This window comes from Orcinus orca, chromosome 5, assembly GCF_937001465.1.
Source record: "Orcinus orca chromosome 5, mOrcOrc1.1, whole genome shotgun sequence".
Lineage (NCBI taxonomy): Eukaryota > Metazoa > Chordata > Mammalia > Artiodactyla > Delphinidae > Orcinus > Orcinus orca.
This window is the reverse complement of record NC_064563.1, coordinates 28970919-28991252: the sequence shown is the minus strand read 5'-3', so window position 1 is coordinate 28991252 and position 20334 is coordinate 28970919. Positions and strand designations below refer to the sequence as shown.

Below are 20334 nucleotides of genomic sequence, written 5' to 3'. Positions count from 1 at the left end.
AACCAGGGGAGCTGTGTGTGCAGAGGCCCGGACGGTGCGGCGGCATGGCAAGTGCAGCTGTTCTGAGGCTGAAATGGACAGTAGGAGACACAGGGTGTCAGGGGGTGAGGCCGACAGTGAATTGGGAAAGGGCTGTTTGATAAGGGTACTCCTTGACGTTCAGCCTGGAGGTTACGGGGAGTGCTGAGGGGCTTAAGCAGGGGAGTGACATCATTGCAGAAGGACACGTGGTGTTGCTGAGTAGAGAATGGGATGGAAGTGGCGGAGGCAGGTAGGTGTTACCCAACAGTGCCAGACCCTTGTAAAATAAGGCAAATGCGGGTGTGACTTGTGGAATATTAGATGATTTTGTTGTTAATGTGATGCTTGGTCCCATGCGAGCTAAGTCATGGACCTCTGCAGACAGGTGCAGAAGTGGACCCTCTGAACAAGACATATGAAATGAAGAGCCCCCTTTCTATTGCATGGACCCTTCCCAGAGTTTGTGCCCTTAAGAGCCCATCATGACACCTCCAATATAGGAAAGGTTCTGGGTAGATGAGGAAGGTGATGCAGGATTGGGAGTAAAAAGATTCAGTCTTCTACGGTGACCTCTGCCCTTCACTGGGAGATGTGTGTCCTGGGAGGCCCCTCCCTCCTGCCATGCTGGTCATCCCTTCTTGGTCCCTGGACACCACCACTTGCCCAAAATCAGTGGCTCAGTGAGCAGACACAGAATTGAACAGATCTCACCCCCAGGGGAAGAGAATCAGGCCCAGGACAGCAAGAAGAAAGATTGTCCTGCAGGTAGAAGTTACCTTCAGGGAGGGGGACCTCACAAGAGAGTTACTGGTGCCCAGGCTTGTGATGCTGGTGGCATGAATGGGGGGAGGGGTGGCCCAGGAAATTGGCCCCTAAGAGGAATTCCAGACTGTGCCGAGAGTCACTGGGAGAAATACACAATCTCAGAAGGGGTCTCTTGAAGAACCGCCAGTCTGTGAGATAAATTTCTGGTATGGTTGTGAAAATGTCTTCTGTTATTCAAAAACTATTTATTGGACGCCTACTGTGTGCCATCTCTGCTAGGCATTGGGGGTCCACCGGTGAGTATGGCAGACCACCCTGGCCTTTCTGGAGTAACTGAGTGGTGGGAGGGATGGGGCACACACAGATCCCACAAAAATGATTTAATTCCTACTGGGAATGACAGAGAAGCCCAGGGGCCCGTGATCTGTGAGTCTTCAGTTTCTACGTCAATATGGCCAAAGCAGGGAATCAGGGGTTGTGGGAAGGCTGGAGAGAACCCTGACAATTTGGAATGAACGCCCAGAGCAAGGCTTAGGACCGGTTCTGTTCCTGAAATGCAAATGCATTGAAGAGAGCAGGTAGAACTCTCTCAAACAGAGGAAACTTGGCATTGTTTTCTTGAGTCTGAAAGAAAACTTGCCGTTTGTGCCTGGACCTGCCCTTGCTTTCTCTGAGGCTGTGTCCCCGTTTGTAATACGGAGAGCAGACTGGAAGGTCCTCCGAGGGTGGGGCTGCTCTGTGTCCCTGACACGCTGGGGCATTGGCCTCCCCAACTAGGGGCACCTCAAGCCCCCATTCCCTCAGCAGGTCCTGGGCCCACATGCAGCACCTCTGCACAGGTCAGCTCTGTGGAGGGTGCTGTCCTGCACCCTGTGTCCCAGTCCTGGCTTCATAAGGCAGAGGAGACGCTGGTACAGCTTTCAGTGACGTGAGCTGAGTCTGCTGCCCCGGGAGCTGCTCAAGCTGGGCGCCAGGACGCCTCCATGGTGGCGGCGCCCCAGGGGAGCTCAGAGCTCTGACTCCTTGTTTACCAGGCAGCTCTCACTGGGTGCTGTGTGTCTCACTGCTACCGCCCCTACCCTGCTCCTCTCAGGCACTGCTTCTTGGCAGGAGTCTGGTCCCAAGGGAAGAGAGCTCAGGCTGGAATCACTGAGCCTGGGCGTGGCCTTCACCCGGCCCCAGACCTGGGGTTCTGGCTCCTGCTCCAGGACTCGGCGCTGCCCTCCTCCCCGATCCACAGCAGCACGGAAGGTCCCGTGGGGGATGATGGGGGTTGGGGGCCATCAGCAGAGGTTAAACTCTTGGCCTCTGAAGTCCCACTGCCTGTGTTTGAACCCCAGCTCCACTCACTGTAGAGTATAGCCCATCTGGGTCTCAGTTTCCTCATCTGCAAAATGGGGATAAGTATGGATACCTACTGTGTAGCAGGTAAGGATTCAATGAGGGAGTCCATGTAAAGCTCTTAGCACACTTCCTGATGCAGCATTAGCGCTCATTACACTTTGTGGCTATGTACTAATAAGACACGTCAAGTCTGAGCATGGAGGTGGCAGTGTTCCACATGTGCGCCTCCCACGGCACAGGGCACCCCCTGCCCGGGTGCCCACCCTTTGTCTTCCCCTGTGTCCGTCCCTCACACATGTGGGCAGCCTGGGGGAGTGTGCCGTCCTCCCCCAGGGAGACCTGGACTGAGCTGCAGGCAGGGCCCACCTCAGCTGCATGTCCTTTTTCCCGTGAAGTGAGGTTTTCTTTTCCCTGGAGATCGCTGAGGGGTTAAAGGACTTTTCTGCAGCCCTCTGGCAGCCTTGGCCTGGCCCCAGTGGACGTTTGGTCACTAGCAGTTACCCTGTGGTTCAGGCAGCCGTCGGGCCTGGATCTTACCCACACCTCACACAGCTGGGTCTGTGTGATGCCTTCTCGTCCCTATAGGACTATTCGTTTCCAGTCTCATGGTGATACTGCAGGTAAAGGAGGCACAACCTTTGCACGTAGAGATACTCGCAGACCCAAGTCACAGCTCCGTGGCCTCGAGGCAGTTACTTGGGCTTTCCGGGCCTCAGTTTTGTCATCTGTAAAATGGAGATGATAACCCTTATGTTGCAGGATTGTTTTCAGTCTCAAGATGCTACGTATAAAGCATCTGGCACATATCTGCTGCTCAATAAGTAATAGTTGCCCCTTTTGTTAAACGAATATACCCAATGCCAGGGGTTTGGCCCTTTAGAATGAACTTTAGTGATCACTTACGAAATTATCTGAGCTACACTAAGGAAGTTAAGCTGGAACCGTAGTCAACTGCTTGCATTTGGCAGATGAGAAATTAAGGACCCCACAGAGTTGGTCCCCTGTCTCGGATCTCCCTGGTCAGGAACCTTGCTGTTTCTCAAATTCTTTCCCCTCAGCTGACACATTATTTGTCAGTAAACAGGAACTTTGAAAGGGACCCCAATGTTGTTCCCCAAGTAGGTTTGTTTCCATTTGCTCTCTTGGGTACATTCCAACTTTTGGTGAGCAAAATTGTATTCATGGGGATGCTGACCCAAACTAAATCCGTGTCCACCCAGTGGTAGGCCTAAAAATACACTCACAAAAATGGTGCGCGTGCAGAAAGGGGTTCACTTTTCTCCAGGTGTTTACTTTGCAAGGCGCAGGTCACGGTTTGCCTCCTGACTCTGTGCCTTCTCTGGCTGTGTGACTACGGCAAGGTGCTCGTCAGCTTCCCCATCAGAGGTGAGAACAAACAAAGAGCACAGCCATGTAGGGGTTTTGTTATCCTTAATATTACAGATGGTTATTTCTAATCTCTCACTGCTTCCCAATGGATGTTGATGGGGGATGTCGAGGAGGGGTTAAATCATTCTTCATGAGCAAAGCCGGAGAAGGAGGAGAGAGCGATGAGGCCGAAGAGATGTCCGAGGAAGATTTAAAAGATGTGTTCGGTATGATGTACGATGTGGCCCCCTCTGAGATCTTCAGTAACAGCCGTCTTGCTGGGTGTCCTATCTGAGGTTGGGTTTGCTTTATCGGGGTAAGGATAAAGTTGAGTGTGGGATGGGCGCGGAAGCAGCTCACAGGTCATGCAAGGAAATGCTGGATGCCTCAGGGCTGGGCGCTCACGGGAACGGAGGAGGTACCCTGCGTGGAGTTACATGGGATTGAGGGCAGTGACCATGGCTGTTGTCGCTAATAGTGAAGGGCATCCCTCCCCCTCCCCCTCCAGGTGGCCCAATCCTGCTTCCCGGAGGGGGAGTGATGGGTGGTGTTTGCGGGTCTACCTCTTCTGCAGCATCTCCCCTCACCCCCTGCATCCCCGCAGGGGGCTGGGAGGAGATTGAGTCCCTCATCCCACTGGAGGGGTGTTGATGAGCTCTCTTGAATGAATTCAAGCCTCAGCACTTCAGTGTTTTTGACATGAGGATATATCACTATGGAAAAGTATTGGAGTTGGGAACTATTAAAGTGTTTTCCGAAGTCCGGCTGTGGACCGCAGATTTATAGGGAAGGGTTTTGTTAGGAGGGGAAGGTGCCGAGAGCGTAAAAGCTGACCAGACCCAATATCTTTCGCTGACAGAAACGATATTTCAGTAGGTAAAATAAATAGTATATGGACGTGCTTGCAGATACATCACCGCGCCCTTTACGTCCTGTGCGGGGTTGGTATGTGCAAAATGTGTCTCAAGGCTCAGAAAGCAGAAAAAACTAAACAAAAAAATTGCCTCCCCGTTCAAGGGCCATCTTTCCTCTGCTTCCTCTCCGTGTCACAGAGTGTTATGGGGCTTGGGGAATGGAATGCCGCTTGTTTCTTGTTGGATTGGTCACCAGAATGGGGGCGCCGAGTGGCTGGAGTCGAAGTTCCGACCCCTCAGGGCCCTGAGCCACCCAGTGCAGTGTGACACTCTGGGGCTGGGTGGGCTCAGTGTGAGACCTCTGTCCCCGAGGCCCTCCTGTCTCGGTTAGCTCACTGTCCCCTGCCAGGAACGTCTGGGAGCCGGAGCTGGCTCTTCGTTTTACAGATGGGTACCAGGGGCCCACAGAGGGGAGGGGAGACCCCCATCACAGAGGCCTCCCCACTCCACACTGCCCGTGCCTGGGGCGCCTCCCTGCCACCTGGCTGAGAGCCCAGGTTCCTGAGCCAGAGGTGGGACAGTGACCTTGAGAGCCTCATCACGCAGCACCTGGGGGGATCACCTCCCTCCACCCCGCCCTGAACGGAGCTCTGGGGATTGTTGCCAATGGCATCACAGGGTAGATTTGGGGCTGGTGGTGAGACTTCCCCTTCAGCTGTGTATTTCAGGAGAACCTGGAAAAGTAAGTGTCGGTCCTTCTCCTGCAGTTGTCAGCCCAGAGGCTTCGTCAGAGCCCACGTGACTCGGCGGGTCGGGTACAGGAGCCGGAGAGACAGCTTTGCCTTAGACGTAGTTAGTGGGTTGACTGGTGTCCACAGAACCTCAGAAGGTGGCCTTATTTGGAAACGGGATCTTTGCAGGTGTAACTGGTTAAGATGAGGTTCTACTGTGTTAAAGTGGGGCCTAAATCCAACCACTGGCATCTTTATCGGAAGAGGAGAGGACACAGAGATGCAGGGGATGCAGCCCCAAGCCGGGGGCCCCCAGAAGCTGGAAGAGACAAGGAACAGCCCTTCCCTATTGCCTTCAGAAGGAACGTGGCCCTGACGAATCTTACTTTTGGGTTTCTGGCGTCTAAAACAGTGAGAGAAGAAGTTTCTAGGCCACCCAGTGTGTGATGATTTGTTCCTGCAGCCCCAGAATCTCAACAGGTGGAGAGGCGTTGCTCCTGGATCTGCCTCTTTGAAGAGGGTGTATGGGGTGCTGGGATTTAGCCAAGGGGGTAGAGTTTGAGGAAATGAGAATGTTCCAGATTGGGTTTTCTGTCTCAGAAGCTGTAGTAGTCAGGGGTCTCCGGAGAAGCAGAGCCAATAGGATGTGCGCACACACACACACACGAAGATTTGTTTTGAGAAGTTGGCTCATACAAAGAAGGAGGCTGAGAAGTCCCACGGTCTTCTGTTTGCAAGCTGGGGACCCAGGACAAGCCGGGGGTGTAATTGACTCTGAGTCCGAAGGCCTGCGAGTCTGGAGCTCAGAGAGCAGAAGATCTCTGTCCCAGCTCAAGCAACCAGGCAGGAAGAGACAAATCCCTCTTTCCTCTGCCTTTTTTGTTCTATTCAGGCCCTCAGCGGGGTGAACGATGCCCGCTTGCACTGGTGGGCAAACGGCTTCTCAGTCCACTGATTCAATGTTAATTTCATCTGGAGACACCTTCCTAGACACACTCAGAAATAAGGTTTTGCCAGCTCTCTGGGCACCCTAGGGTCCAGTCAAGCTGACACACAGAATTAGCCATCCCAGAAGCTATGGCTATGAAGAGCATGGCCCCCACAGAGCGAGTCGTGGAGCTTCTGTATTGCATTTAAAAAGCCCCACTGACTTGTACGGGGCAGGCTGTGCAGGAAGCCAAGGGCTTCCTTCTGAAACTGTGTGATGGGTTCAGTGGGTCACTTCCATATTCATGCTGTTACGTCTTAAAATCGTTTCCATCTCCTCTTTTCTCTGCCTCTTCCCCAAACTCCCAGGATCTGGGACATTCTCATTCTGAGACTCCAGCACATTCTCTCAGGCTTTCTAGAGGTTTCTCTCCCTCTGTCTGGAGTGAGAATGGAGGTGGTTTGCAGTAAATGGAGGAAGGAAACAATTTTTGAAGAGAAATGAATTCTCTCCTTTGTTGTTTTTTTCCCTGACTTTTTACATTTTAAGTATGGCAGAAATAATGAGTTTTGTGATTCAAAGTCTGGTGTCCATATGGTAATGCGTGTGTCCTTAGCGTTCACAGTTGAATTTAGATCTGTAAAGGATCCCAGGGGAAAACAGAACACCGAGAAGGATGTCAGGCCCACGCGTGCAAGGCCTGTGCCCCACATGTTGACTTTTTTTTTTTTTTTGTGTGCGGTACGCAGGCCTCTCACTGTTGTGGCCTCTCCCGTGGTGGAGCACAGGCTCCGGACGCGCAGGCTCAGCGGCCATGGCTCACGGTCCCAGCCGCTCCGCGGCATGTGGGATCTTCCCGGACCGGAGCACGAACCCGCGTCCCCTGCATCGGCAGGCGGACTCTCAACCACTGCGCCACCAGGGAAGTCCCCACATGTTGACTTTTAACTTTATTGTTCGAAATTTGAAGTCATCCTTGTAAAAACATTGCCAAGCCTTTAGAATACTCTTCCCCAAACTATCTGACTCAATGAATTAAGAACTTGGTAGGGAATGTGGGCTTGGGGAGTGTCTGCATGTAAGAAATGCACACATGCAAAACACAGAGATGAGACACGCTATATTTCAGATGTCTAAATATTGTAAATTTTGAAGTTAAATTTGCCCCAGAGCTTTGGCGTTTGTGTTATTTTCATATCTGGTGCTGGGATCACTATCGTTTGATTCTTCTAGGATTCCTCCTTATTTCTTCTCCCCATCTCCTGATCCCTCTGCTTCACCTTGGTCAGTCTAACACTGAGATCTCCAAAGACTCAGGTTGGAGACCTCAGTGAATTTCAAAGTCGCCAGAATACAGCGGATAGAGTTCCCGAAGGCCAAGTTCAGAGAAGCCAAAGCTCTTTCTGAGAGGTCAGAGCTTCAGCTGGTTCTCTTAGCATTTCGCCTTGGCTCTGCCTTTTCTGTGTTTTGGTTCAGTGATGAAACACACTGTCCATCACGGCATGCGGCAGCACTGAGAACTGTCAGGAGCTGTGTGCTGGCAAAAACCACAGAGCCGGGGGCGGCAGCAGGATGCGAAGTCATCCTTTCCCGTCTGGAGGGCTTGCTGAGTGCCAGGCACATGCTAGCTGCTTGACATACCCCATGCCACATCCTCCTCTTGTGAAGTAGATAATATTATACCCATTATAGGGATGGAAATGAAGAGTTAGGTCACTTCTCCAGTGTTAGACCTCTGGTTAGAGGTAGAATACAAGCCCCAGGATGGCTGCCCACAGAGCCCCTGCTCTTTCTTATTTCCCTGATACTGACTCTCTTTTTTTGTTGGTTTGTTTGGGTTTTTTTTAAATTAATTTTTTAATAGGAGTATAGTTGATTTACAATGTTGTGTTAGTTTCTGCTGCACAGCAAAGGGAATCAGCCATACATATCCACATATCCACTCTCTTCTAGACTTCATTCCCATATAGGTCATTACAGAGCACCGAATAGAGGTCCCTGTGCTATACAGTAGGTTCTTATTAGTTATCTATTTTATATATATAGCAGTGTGTATATGTCAATCCCAATCTCCCAATTTATCCCTCCCCCCTTCCCCTGGCCCCATCCCCCCGGTAACCATAAATTTGTTTTCTACATCTGTGACTCAATTTCTGTTTTGTAAATAGGTTCATTTGTACCATTTTTTTAGATTCCATATATAAGCGATATCATCTGACATTTTGTCTTCCTCTGTCAGACTTACTTCATTCAGTATGACAATCTCTAGGCCCGTCCATGTCGCTGCGAATGACATTATTTTGTTCTTTTTTATGGCTGAGTAATATTCCATTGTATACATGTACCACATCTTCTTTATCCATTCCTCTGTGGATGGACATTTAGGCTGCTTCCATGTCCTGGCTATTGTAAATTGTGCTGCAATGAACATTGGGGTGCATATATCCTTCCGAATTATGGTTTTCTCCGGATATATGCCCAGGAGTGGGATTGCTGGATCATATGGTAGCTCTGTTTCTAGTTTGTTAAGGAATCTTCATACTGTTCTCCATAGTGTCTGTACCAATTTACATTCCCACCAATAGTGTAGGAGGGTTCTCTTTCCTCCACACCGTCTCCAGCATTTCTTGTTTATGGATTTCTTGATGATGGCCATTCTGACTGGCGTGAGGTGAGACCTCATTGTAGTTTTGATTTGCATTGCTCCCTGATACTGACTCTTTAAAGCTGGGTGTATGCTGAACTGTATCATCAGGGAGCTAAGAAGTGGACAGAAGTGGGGAGTGCGGGTCACACTTGCAGCCTCCAGTTTCCTTGTCTTCTAATGCGTACGGGAGGTCTCCTCTCACCAGACAGGCGGAAGACTCAGAGAACATGGGGCTGAGGCGCGGTGGAGACCTTGTACCCCACATTCTCCCATTGAGGAAACAGCCCCAGGGTGGGAGGACACAGGACTAATCAGGTACCTGACACCCAATGTTCTTTCCTACCCCTCTTCAGTCTTTTTACAAGAAAAATGGTCTTGTCCCCTCACTGGAGATGATGTAACTGAAATCTAAACTCCTGAATGCACTTTTGGAATTGTTCATTAAAAATGCGTGCCCAACAATATTTTCTCGAAGGACCCCAAATGGCAGATAAATGGCATCTTCCGCCTTGACGTCCCCTCGTTGGCACATGATATTACAGCCAGAGAAAGAGGGTAAGGGCTCTGTGGCATAAATTAGGCTGAAGAAAGAGGAGCCCCGGTTGAATGGTGGGCGCGTGTCCTTCCTTTCTCATGTCAGCCTTCTGTTGAGGAGACGTCGCTTGACACTGCCTCTTCTAGCTTTTATTCATCTTGGAACATCTTGACAGCGCCATGTCAAAAGGCTAGGATGCCCTTCTGCCAAAGAACTCAACAGCTACGCCTGGTGTTTTTTTAAGGGCCTCCAATAAATCCAGGTAAAGGACTGGTATTCTTAGGAAGCCAGTGGGGGTGGGATGTGGTCAAGCTTTGCCTCTGTGTCATTTTGTGGTAAATCAAACCGATTTTTACACGTGGCACGTGGAGGGAAGACATTCTTGGACTAGGAAGATGGGCAGAGCCTTGTTTGGTCATTCTTGGCTATTTGCTAATGAGGAATGACTTAACAGTTGTCAACGGGTTGGGTGAACGTAACCACCATATCCCTGGAGTGGTTGAGGTGTGGACTGTCTGTGTCCTGGCGACCACCCGGAAGGGTCCCGGGGAGGCATCCTTACTACTGCAACTCTTGCTGTCCCGAGTGAGGAGATTAATCGTTTGCATAAATGTTTTGAGATAGAGCAGGTATCCCTTGCTATCCAAAGTCTTGATGCTTTGCTCTCAACTTTCAGGCACCAAATTGATTCTGGGCTTCTCTATTTGGGAGAAGCATCTAAGTGAATGGGTTTGAAGATCAAGGGATATTTGTATAGTTTCCTTATTCCAGGCATCTCTTGACAACAAGGACGGCATAGGTGAGTTGGAACTTGGTGTAATGGAGAGGACACAGACTCAGAAGCTGTTTGTTAGAGCTGGGTCTCTGCTGCTACAGTGAAACGGGGTGGTGTTATCCAAAGCTGACCTGGGGAAGAAATCAGGTGGCTGGCAGCTTGCATGATTTGAGATGTGCTGGGGAAGATTCCTATGTCTTCGAGTAATTCTGTGCTCAGACTGAATTATCCATCCAAAGTCACATGGTTAGTGAGAGACAGAGCTGGCATTCAAATCAGGCAGTCTGGCTCTACCGTCTGTGCCTGTAGCCGCTGCACAATTGACTGGGGACCTTGGGTGAGTCCTTCCTCTTTCTGGACCTCAGGACCCCTCTGTAAAATGGGGAGGTTACACTCCAGGACCTTCAAACCGCTCAGCTGTCCAGACACTCTCTAGCCTAGGGGATACTGGGGCACGCTGCTCTGGGCCCAGAGCAAAGCACAAATAGGTGGGAGGACCCTTTGACCTCCTTCTCCCCCTACCGCAGACAAAAGGAGGGTGCTGCCCCCGGACATATTGCATGGGGCTTGTCCTGAAAATTATGTCTGTGCAAAATGAACAGGCTTTCTGGGGACAACAGGCTCATAAATATACTCAGGGGAAAAATTAATTCGTTAAAAATATATTTCCCATGTAGTCTTTTTATGAGTCTGCCTCAAATTTATTCTTATTCTCCTGCTCTGTCTTTGCTCCCACCAAGCCCAGGTTCCAGGGCCAGTAAGTACCATTTCTGGGTGGTCCACAGTGGGTACAGGGTGGCAGAAGTGTGGGCACGCCTTCCTGCTTCCTGTCAGCTGGGTGTCAGGCATGGTGCAGAGTCGGCAGTGGCCCAGGACCCAAGACCTGGCTTCCAGCCCCGCATCCGCTCTTTGCCATCTGTGTGACCTTGGGCAAGTCGCTTGGTCTCCTTGCCCCTCAAATTCCCCATTTACCAAATCGAACGTAACAAAATACTCCTCTGGGTTTGTTTTCGAGAGATGAGTTGGTGTGTAAGCAAAGTGAAAAGGACTGTAGAGATGAGAGAGACAGCCTGGCCCTTGACAGAGAGCGAGGACGCTGGAGTCAGATGGGTCCGGTGGAATCCGGCTTCAACACTTATCAGCCAGTAAGCCAGCATGAGTCCCTTCACCTCTCTGAGCCTCAGTTTCTTTATTTGTAAAATTGCAATCATGACCCCTACTTTAGAGAGTTGTTTCAATATTAGAAAAGAAATAGGAGGCCTGGCACATAGTAGATAGTATAGAAAAATTATGATATGCTCTGGGACACAGCTTAAGAGAACACTGAGGCTGCACAGACCTCCTGTGTAGACCAAAGGGACGTAGCATGGTGGCAGGGTCAACCTAACTGCATCAAGGACCAGGTTCTCAAAGGTAATGACTTCACAATGATAACCAAAGCAGCTTTATTTTTTTAAAATTATTTATTTATTTTTAACTTTTTGGCCTTTCCACATGGCATGCAGGATCTTAGTTCCCCCACCAGAGATCGAACCCGCACTCCCTGCAGTGGAAGCGCGGAGTTTCAACCCCTGGACCACCGGGGAAGTCCCCAAAGCAGCTTTATTGAACACCCACCTTGGGCCAGCTGCTGGGCTTCAGAGAAGAGCCTTCCCCTTCTGCTGTAACTTCCCTGGGGTGCCAGGTATGACACCCCCTGCCCCATTCCAATGGTGCATTTATCTGTCTTCTCCAGAGGCCATGAGCACATTCTTAAAGTGCATGCAAAACACCTGATAATTTAGTGTGGGAGCAGAGAAATAAACACAAATGCCGCTTATCATTCTGCGAGCGTCCTTCACTCAGCACCGACACTACTGATGAAACGGGCAGCCATCGGTTTAATAAACAGTTGAGTAGACTGAAAAAAGAGGAGAGGCAGAACATTCTTCAGGGTTCCTGGGATCTTAGGTGAGCCAGGAAATAACTGAAATGCTGTTTTATGTCTGTGCAAAATTACTTTTTTTGTGTGTGCATGTGCATAACTGGGTGAAACGCTGGGTTTTATTAGGGAGAGGGTCCATAACACTCTTCATATTCTTAGAGGGCTGAAGATCAAAAGGTTACAGCCTATTAATCTACTGAGTTGTTTTTTTTTTTTTTAGACAGGAGGAGGTGGAAATAATTAGTTGTATCATAATATATGGGAGAAAATGTCTCTCATTAGCCTTTTAATAGCTTGAAAGGGTGCAAACTTTCAAGACCTCACCGATGGACGTTTTCAATTAATGTTGAGTAAATTTGCATTTTGTAAATGTGACCAAATGCGTAGGACGCTATATTTGAAACATTTCGAGACTCTGACAGAAAGTACAAAGCCAGAACATGGAGGTTAACGCTGATAATCTCAAGTCAACTCTCTATTTGTTTTAGAGATGGCTTTGCAGTGCATAGAAATTAATAAGTAATTTTCTTGGTGACAGCCTGAGGCAACTGAATTAATGCTTAAACCCAAGTCTATGCAGTATGGAAAGGAGCAAATGATTTTTATAGAAGTTGTCTCTAGCAGTAGGGGAGAGGGAGGTACTATGGGGGAGCATCTAATGAGAATTCTCATATTTTAGTCATTAACCTAGAATCAGGATGTCACCATCCTGTCAGAGAAAGAGGAAATAAAAATCCCAGAGGCCACAGGAGTCTTGAATGCCAAATTGGAATCAAAGTTTGAAATGGGGCTTGTCCTCTCTGCAGAGGTACTCTGTGCTGTTTCCCTGGGAATGATCCCCTTCCTGCCATGAGGCATTCCACGTGGGTAGTATGCCTGCAAATGCTGACCCCAGGGGGCTTGCAGATTTAGGGGAGCCTGCCCTGCCTTCCTCTCCTTTATCAGAACTTCTCCTTCAGCTGGAATTCCAGCTTCTGGAGATCCAAGAGAGTGAGAAGCATGGAGGAAGGTCAGGGGGAATTTTTCGGAGTTTGATATCCACTGATATCAGTCAACTTTTTTTCCTGCAACCTCTTCATTCAATAATTCATTTATTCTGGGGGAGAGACTTGAAGTCAAATAAATCTAGATCCAAATGCACATTTCTCATCCACAGAGTGGGAATTGTAATGCCTACTTCACAGGGTGGCCATTAGGTATATTAATCAAGCAAAGCCCAGGTACCTGGTGGGTCTTCAATGGTAGTTCGGACTGAAGCATTGTTATCCTATTCTGGGCAAGAAGCAATCTGTCCACACACACAGTCTATCCAAACACCGTGGGCTTTGGGACCCCCCTGCTTGTCCTTCTTATGCCCTTAGTGGCCTTTCGGGGAATTTTTATGGGAATTTCTGGGAACCTACCCTTAACTGGTTTAGGGATGATTGACACTCAAAGGACATTGTTTTCTGCCTAATCATACATATTGGAATTTTTCTGAGAACAACATTTTCCTAGGGAGTTTTAAATTCTGGCCAGCCAGGATGCTAGCTTGTCCTATGGCCTATGTCAGCTAAGGAACTTTTACCAAAGCTCTGCCTCCTTTGGAATTCTGATTCATCCCAAGACTGGGAGAGGGCTTGGAGATCCCAGTGGCACCTTGTCAAGGGAATCACTATGTACCTAGGATGGCCCATTAGTTGGAATGTCTTTCCTCAGTGTACTGTAAGCTTTTTGTGAATTATACAGGGTGATGGGAAACAGATGACTCTGAGAGCTTCTTGGGTGGTCTTCCAACCCCACCCTGCCACTCTCAGTCATTCCCAACACAGCGGCCCTGTGAACATAGAAGAAACAGAGCATGGTGAGAGGGTGGACTTTGGAGTCGGGGTTTGAGTCCCAGCTCTAAGTCCTACTAGTTGTGGGAAATTGCTCCATCTTGGATAATAATAATACCTGCATCCCAGGGCTGTTATGCGGATTAAATGAGAGGATCCGCCACCCTCTGCCTGCCTTCCCGACCTCATTCTGAGCTCCCTGGGTTCCAGTCATGCTTGTTTCCTCTTCATCCCTGGGAAGGACCATCTTAAGACAGCGCTTTTCTGCTTTGTGCGTCTTCTCCCCAACTCACCTGTCCAGCTGCGTGGGTGCCACGTGCTGCTTTCACATCTTTCACATCTCAGCTGGAAGGCACCTGCTCTGAGCACCAGCACTGGACCAGGCCCCCTGTCCTATGCTCACAAAGTAGCCAGTTCTTTGGCCTCAGGGCGTTCATGCCCACTTGTAATTATAGATTTGTGTTTTTATTGGATTAAAATCTGTCTCTCCCGGTAAACCGTGAGCTCTGCAAAGCTGGGGACCGCTTCATTTGCCTGTTTTCTTTCCCACTGCCTGGCCTGGGATTTGACACCAACTAGATGCTGGATAGTATCTGGTGAATGAGTGGCTGAACATTTATCTTCTGAAGCCCTGGCAAGCACATACATTCCACTAGTGTTTTGTTTCACTTTTCAGAATGGTTTCCATTCCTCCATTCCATTACAGGCACACCTCTTTTTATTACATTTCACTTTATTGCACTTCTCGGATACTGCTCCTTTTTTTTTTTTTTTTTTAAACAAATTGAAGGTTTGTGGCAATTCTGTGTCGAGCAAGTCTATCGGCACCATTTTTCCAACAACATTAGCTCACTTCATGTCTCTGTGTCGCCTTTTGGTAATTCTCACAATATTTCAAACTTTTTCATTGTTATTATACTTGTATGGTAATCTGTGATCGGTGATCTTGGATGTTACTACTGCGACTTGCTGAAGGCTCAGATGATGGTTAGCATTTTTTAGCAGTAAAGTAGTTTTAATCAAGGCATGTGCATTGTTTTTTTAGACACACTTAATACTTCAGTATAGTGTAAATATAACTTTTATGGGCACTGGGGAACCAAAGCATTCCCATGATTCACTTTATGGACATATTCGCTTTATTGCAGCGGTCTGGAACCGAACCCGCAGTATCTCTGAGGTATGCTTGATCTAAAACATTTCCAGCCCAGCCCAAAATCCATAGAGTGATTTATGCTGCTTTTAATTAGAACCAGCTCTGAGACAGCTTGGCTCAAGTCTAGAAGAATCCCATGACTTTGTCAAGTGTTTGCCCTGAAGATTCAGATGGCATTGTACACCTGTACCTTTCCTTGTGGATACACCTGTTTGAAGTAAGTGGGAATTAATGATATCCTGGGGTACATATCATAATACAGATATGTAGGTAAAAAGTCCAACCTACCGTACAGCACGGGGAACTCTACTCAATACTCTGTAATGACCTATATGGGAAAAGAATCTAAAAAAGAGTGGATATATGTATATGTATAACTGATTCACTTTGCTGTATGGCAGAAACTAACATAACATTGTAAATCACTATACTCCAATAAAAATTAATTTAAAAAAATGCCCAAATCTGGGCACAACTAAGACATTTGGAAATGTTTGGATTTTCACGTTCAGAGTCTACTTTCCTTCCCCTTTGTGCATGAAGTGGACATAGTATTAATGTCCAAATCACAGCATCACATCAAATGCTCTGCCCATTCCCATTATTCTTGTCCCTTCAGTGAGGATGCTAGATCTGATTTTATAGGAGGTTGAGCATCAGATAAAATGCAAGACATTCTGTCACTCATCAGAATGTTTCCAACATTTAGCATTTTGTCATTAATTTTGACCTACATTTTAGATCATATTTATTTATAGATGGGAGTATATTTAATCAAATTCTTGAACATTATGTACACTGTTAGAGGTAAAGAGTGGTAATACTTTTTAGATTAAGATGTGTGTGATAACTATAAAGAAGTACAAATTACAGAAAATAAAAATATAAAGGAAATAAAAGTCTTACATAATCCCTGCACCCTAAGATAATTACAGTTTGCATTTTGGAGTGTATAATTTTAGTCTCTTCTCTTGTGTTATACATATATATTTATATACCAATTTGGAATCATACAGTACATGCAATTTTGTAACATCCCTTTTCTGAAAACAAATACATTGACACATTTTAACAATCTTAATGATTATTTTCAAACTTTTAAAGAACTTTTTCAGGCTGGAAAATTTCAAACAGATATGACAAGAAACACACCACTGTTATAAACCTTCATGTACAGTTCCCCAGGTTCAATACTTTGGTACGCGGGCCTCTCACTGTTGTGGCCTCTCCTGTTGCGGAGCACAGGCTGCGGACGCGCAGGCTCAGCGGCCATGGCTCACGGGCCCAGCCGCTCCGCGGCACGTGGGATCTTCCCGGACCGGGGCACGAACCCGCGTCCCCTGCATCGGCAGGCAGACTCTCAACCACTACGCCACCAGGGAAGCCCAAGTTTCAACACTTTTGATTCATCTGCCATGGAGGTATTTTGAAGGACCTCTTAACCATCATGTCTTTTATCAATACGTGAGCCTGGATCTCTAAAAGATAAGGGCTTATCATTAAATACATACCCACAGTGTCATTATCTCACCTAAAAATTAATAGTAATTTCTTATCATCATGAAATATTCAGTCACTGTTCAAATTTCCCCAGTTGGCTTATAAAAGATTTTTACGGTTTGTTTGAATAAGGTCCAATTAAGTCCATAAACTGCAATTGGCTGGTATGTCTCAGAAGTGTGTTTTAATTTAAAAGTCTCCCTGCGTGTGCATGCGTGCACATGCACTTTTTTTCTTGCAGTTTATATGTTAACTTTTTCTGTAGATTTTCCCACAGTCTGAAATTATGTCCCCGTGGTATCTTTATAACATGTTCCTCTCTCCTCTGTATTTCCGGTAAATTGATAGTTAGCTCTAGAACTTTGCTAGGTTCTGGTTTGAAGTTTTGGCAAGATGACTTCATGTGGTGTAGCATATTTCCATCAGATGGTATGTAATATCTGATTGTCCTTACTTTTGTGGCATTGGTAGTCACTAATGATTATTGCCTAAGTAATTATTTCACTGGGGCCTGTGGAATAGTGATATTCCAAGTTTATCATTCCTTCTGCCCTTATTAGCTGAAAGACTTTTATTAAGATAAACTTCCCTTTATTAACTGTTTGGCAGATTTCAAACTAAGCAGTTGGTTCCTTAATCTTCCTTACTTGAAGGTAACTAATGTGTGTTTTGTGTTCTGTGAAAACATGGATTGAAGCACATTTGATGTGCTTTTCAGTAATTATTCAGATAATAATGTTTCAGTTAACATTATTATCGATATTCACATTGACCCGTCTGTGGTCAGTGGAAGCCTCTTTAGACCGGCGCCTGGGTTCTCTGAGACACAATTCCGTAGTCTTTGATGACATCTGTGCTTCCTGTCGTGGCAGAAACATACACAGGCTGCACACGGCTCCTCTTGTTCATCTCCTGCCCCAGACCTAGAATTAGCCATTTCTCTAAGGGGTCTTTGTTCCTTTTTACTGAAAAATGTGTTTTAGGTAGTAGGGGTGCCATTGCTGCTGGGTTTTTCATTGTTTCTAGTCTTTTCATTAGCTAGAGCTTGGGAAAATGTATTCGGCTAAGCTATATGAAATTGTCATGTTATTGGTTAAAGTGATCCGATATTGGCAATTTCACGTGGGTTAACCTGTTTTTAGAGAAAACACATTACGAGTTCAAACTGATCTGTTCCAGTGAGTATGTCTTTACTTCATTGATCCTGACAATCGGAGCCACTTATCCCTAGATATCTGGTGAGGCCAGTTCATACTTCTCTTCTTCTCTTAAGGGTTTCTGGGCAAGTGTTGATTTGGAACTTCATTCATTCATTCATTGTGTAATAGATGCAAGTCTGTCCCTTGCATCCACCATAATTTATTTAATCCATTTCCTTTTCCTGAATACTTTGATTCCATTTGTTCTCTTTGTAAGTGTGTCTGCGGTGAACATATTTGAATATAAATCTTTCGTGTGTATTTCTGATGATGCCCTTAAGATGAACTCTTAGAATGTGGAATTTTGAGGCCAAGGGGTAGAGACCTTTTAAGGCTTTTGGGTGCATTTTGCCAACTTGCTTTCCTCTCCTGCTCCCACCACTGTTCACTGTTCACTGTTAGGTTTTTGGTCAAATTCTTCATTCCTAGTCACATGGATCTTTCTAGTTTGTATGTCCATCGTTTGCACGTTAATACTTGTGTTATCAGTACTGACAATATGAAAAACATGTGGAACTATTTGTAAATAAATTAGAGTTTTTTAGTTTATAACCATGCATGATATTCCTGTAGCTAATTCAGATTTAGAGCCTGTGTTAAAAACACTATTGATTTTTTTCTCCGCAACAATGCTCTATATCTCTCCCCTGCCACCAGGTTATTTGTGGGGCTGAAAACAACTTGAGGACTGGGATTCTAAGTTCTGGGGGAGAATTCCATTTGATATGTGTAAATTATATGTGTGTGTGTGTGTATATATATATATATATATATATATATATATAAAAGTATTAATAAATGCATATGTATTTTATAAAGTAATTTATTTTATTTTATTGTTTTTTAAAGAAGACGTTGGCGGTAGGAGTTTAATTAATTTATTTTTGCTGTGCTGTGTCTTCGTTTCTGTGCGAGGGCTTTCTCTAGTTGTGGCAAGCGGGGGCCACTCTTCATCGCGGTGCGCGTGCCTCTCACTATTGCGGCCTCTCTTGTTGTGGAGCACAGGCTCCAGACGCGCAGGCTCAGTAGTTGTGGCTCACGGGCCTAGTTGCTCCGCGGCATGTGGGATCCTCCCAGACCAGGGCTCGAACCCGTGTCCCCTGCATTAGCAGGCAGATTCTCAACCACTGCGCCACCAGGGAAGCCCTAAAGTAATTTATTAAATAAGTAGGAACAGATAAACAATATGAATTAGATTAAAAAACAACAGTAACAACTTCTAAGTGTCAAAAATGTCAAACTCTGCCTAAATTATTTTGAGTTAGATAAATTGGAACTTTCCTTCTTTTACTTTAAGCAGTTTTAAGAAATCAAAGCTCCAGCATTCAATATCCCTTTGTACAAAAAAATTCATGGTTTGCCTCCTGTAAGCCAGGCATTGTAGGTGAGCTTGTATACTTCATACCATTGCTTACTAAGCTGCTAAAGCTACCAGATTTTGAGCTCACCTGGTCAGTTTCTCCTGTGCCTTGCACATCAGCTGTTTTCCGTAGCTGCGCCTTCGTTTCCTCATCCCCTTTGGTGTCTTTCTTAGGCATTGCCCTCCTGCGCACGGCTGAGGCAGTCCTGGCCCTGAAGCTGACTGCAGTCCTCAATCTGCGTGCATCCTCACTTCTCTGTGTCATTTATTATAGAAACACATTGTAAGTTTTAGTCGACACCCTTGGGTGCCAATGTGCAAAGAAAGGAACCTCCTGAACCTTTTCAAGTTGCCAGACCGTGCCTTGCATACGTTAAATAGAGTCAACTTTTTCAACAGAACCGTTACAAGGTGTGTTATACACAGGAGATTTCCACCGCTGGTATCATTCCATGCTGTTTCTGTGCCCGGGACGTGGAAAGAGGAAGGCCAGTGGCTAATGTCTCCCTACCTGTGAGTGTTAGTATTCCTCCCTGAGCAGCCTGACCCGACCTTATCCAGATGCTGCCAGGGGTCTGAATGTTTTATTCAGTGCCGGTGTGTCTTCCCATTGGCAAAAAGAGAGTTCGAGTGGACAAGCAATTTGAAGAGATTAAAGAAAATGGACCGCTTCTTTAGAAATGTGGTTTTACTTCTCTTTTCATTTGAACCCAGTGGCAAGAGGAAAAGAATAAAGTCTTGCCTGTGGATAAGGCAGTGAGGGTGACAGTCCCGTTGAAGGGGAGAGAGTATTTTTCATGATTACAAGGTGGAGTGTGTGGGATCCGGCTGTTAGCCGGCCCAGCCATGAATCAGTCATATCTAGCATGACGGGGGGATGAGGGAAGAAAATGGGGCTTTGACATCCAGCTCCTGTTGCCAGTAGCAGTGATAAATGAAGGAACTAAGCCCCCTCCAAATCAGGCGGCCCTCGTGGAGAAGAGGCAATGTAATAAAGATGGGAGATACCTTTCCCCTGTGCCTCGGTGAGCTCTCCATACGATATATTACTCCTGATGTTTATCACGTTAAATCCAGAGAGCAGTGGGGAGACATCATAGCTCATTTTTTATCATCTTGAGATAGACAAGATGTGGTCGTGACTTTAATTAACCGACTCAAAGCAAGTTTATTTAGAGTCTCCTCCCAAGACCGTGTAAGTGCTGTCTGTGAGAGTGACTTTGGCCACGTAGAGCTAGCTCCTGGCTGAGATGGCCATCTACGCTGCACAAGGGACCATCTAGTTCATGTACGCAGAGTTCATTTTCCAGAAACCAGAGGGGTCAGCAGAAGCAGATTCTAGGCAGGCTATGGTCTCTTGTCTGGGAGCCAACAAAAGAATGCAGCACCAGCTTAGACAGGATCTTTGTA

At 46.7% G+C, this 20334-nt stretch overlaps 1 protein-coding gene across 1 annotated transcript in view; it reads left to right on the top strand.

Moving 5' to 3' along the window:
* CLSTN2 (calsyntenin 2) overlaps positions 1-20334 on the top strand; it is a 655487-nt gene that overhangs the window by 83131 nt on the left and 552022 nt on the right. The window lies entirely within an intron of this gene.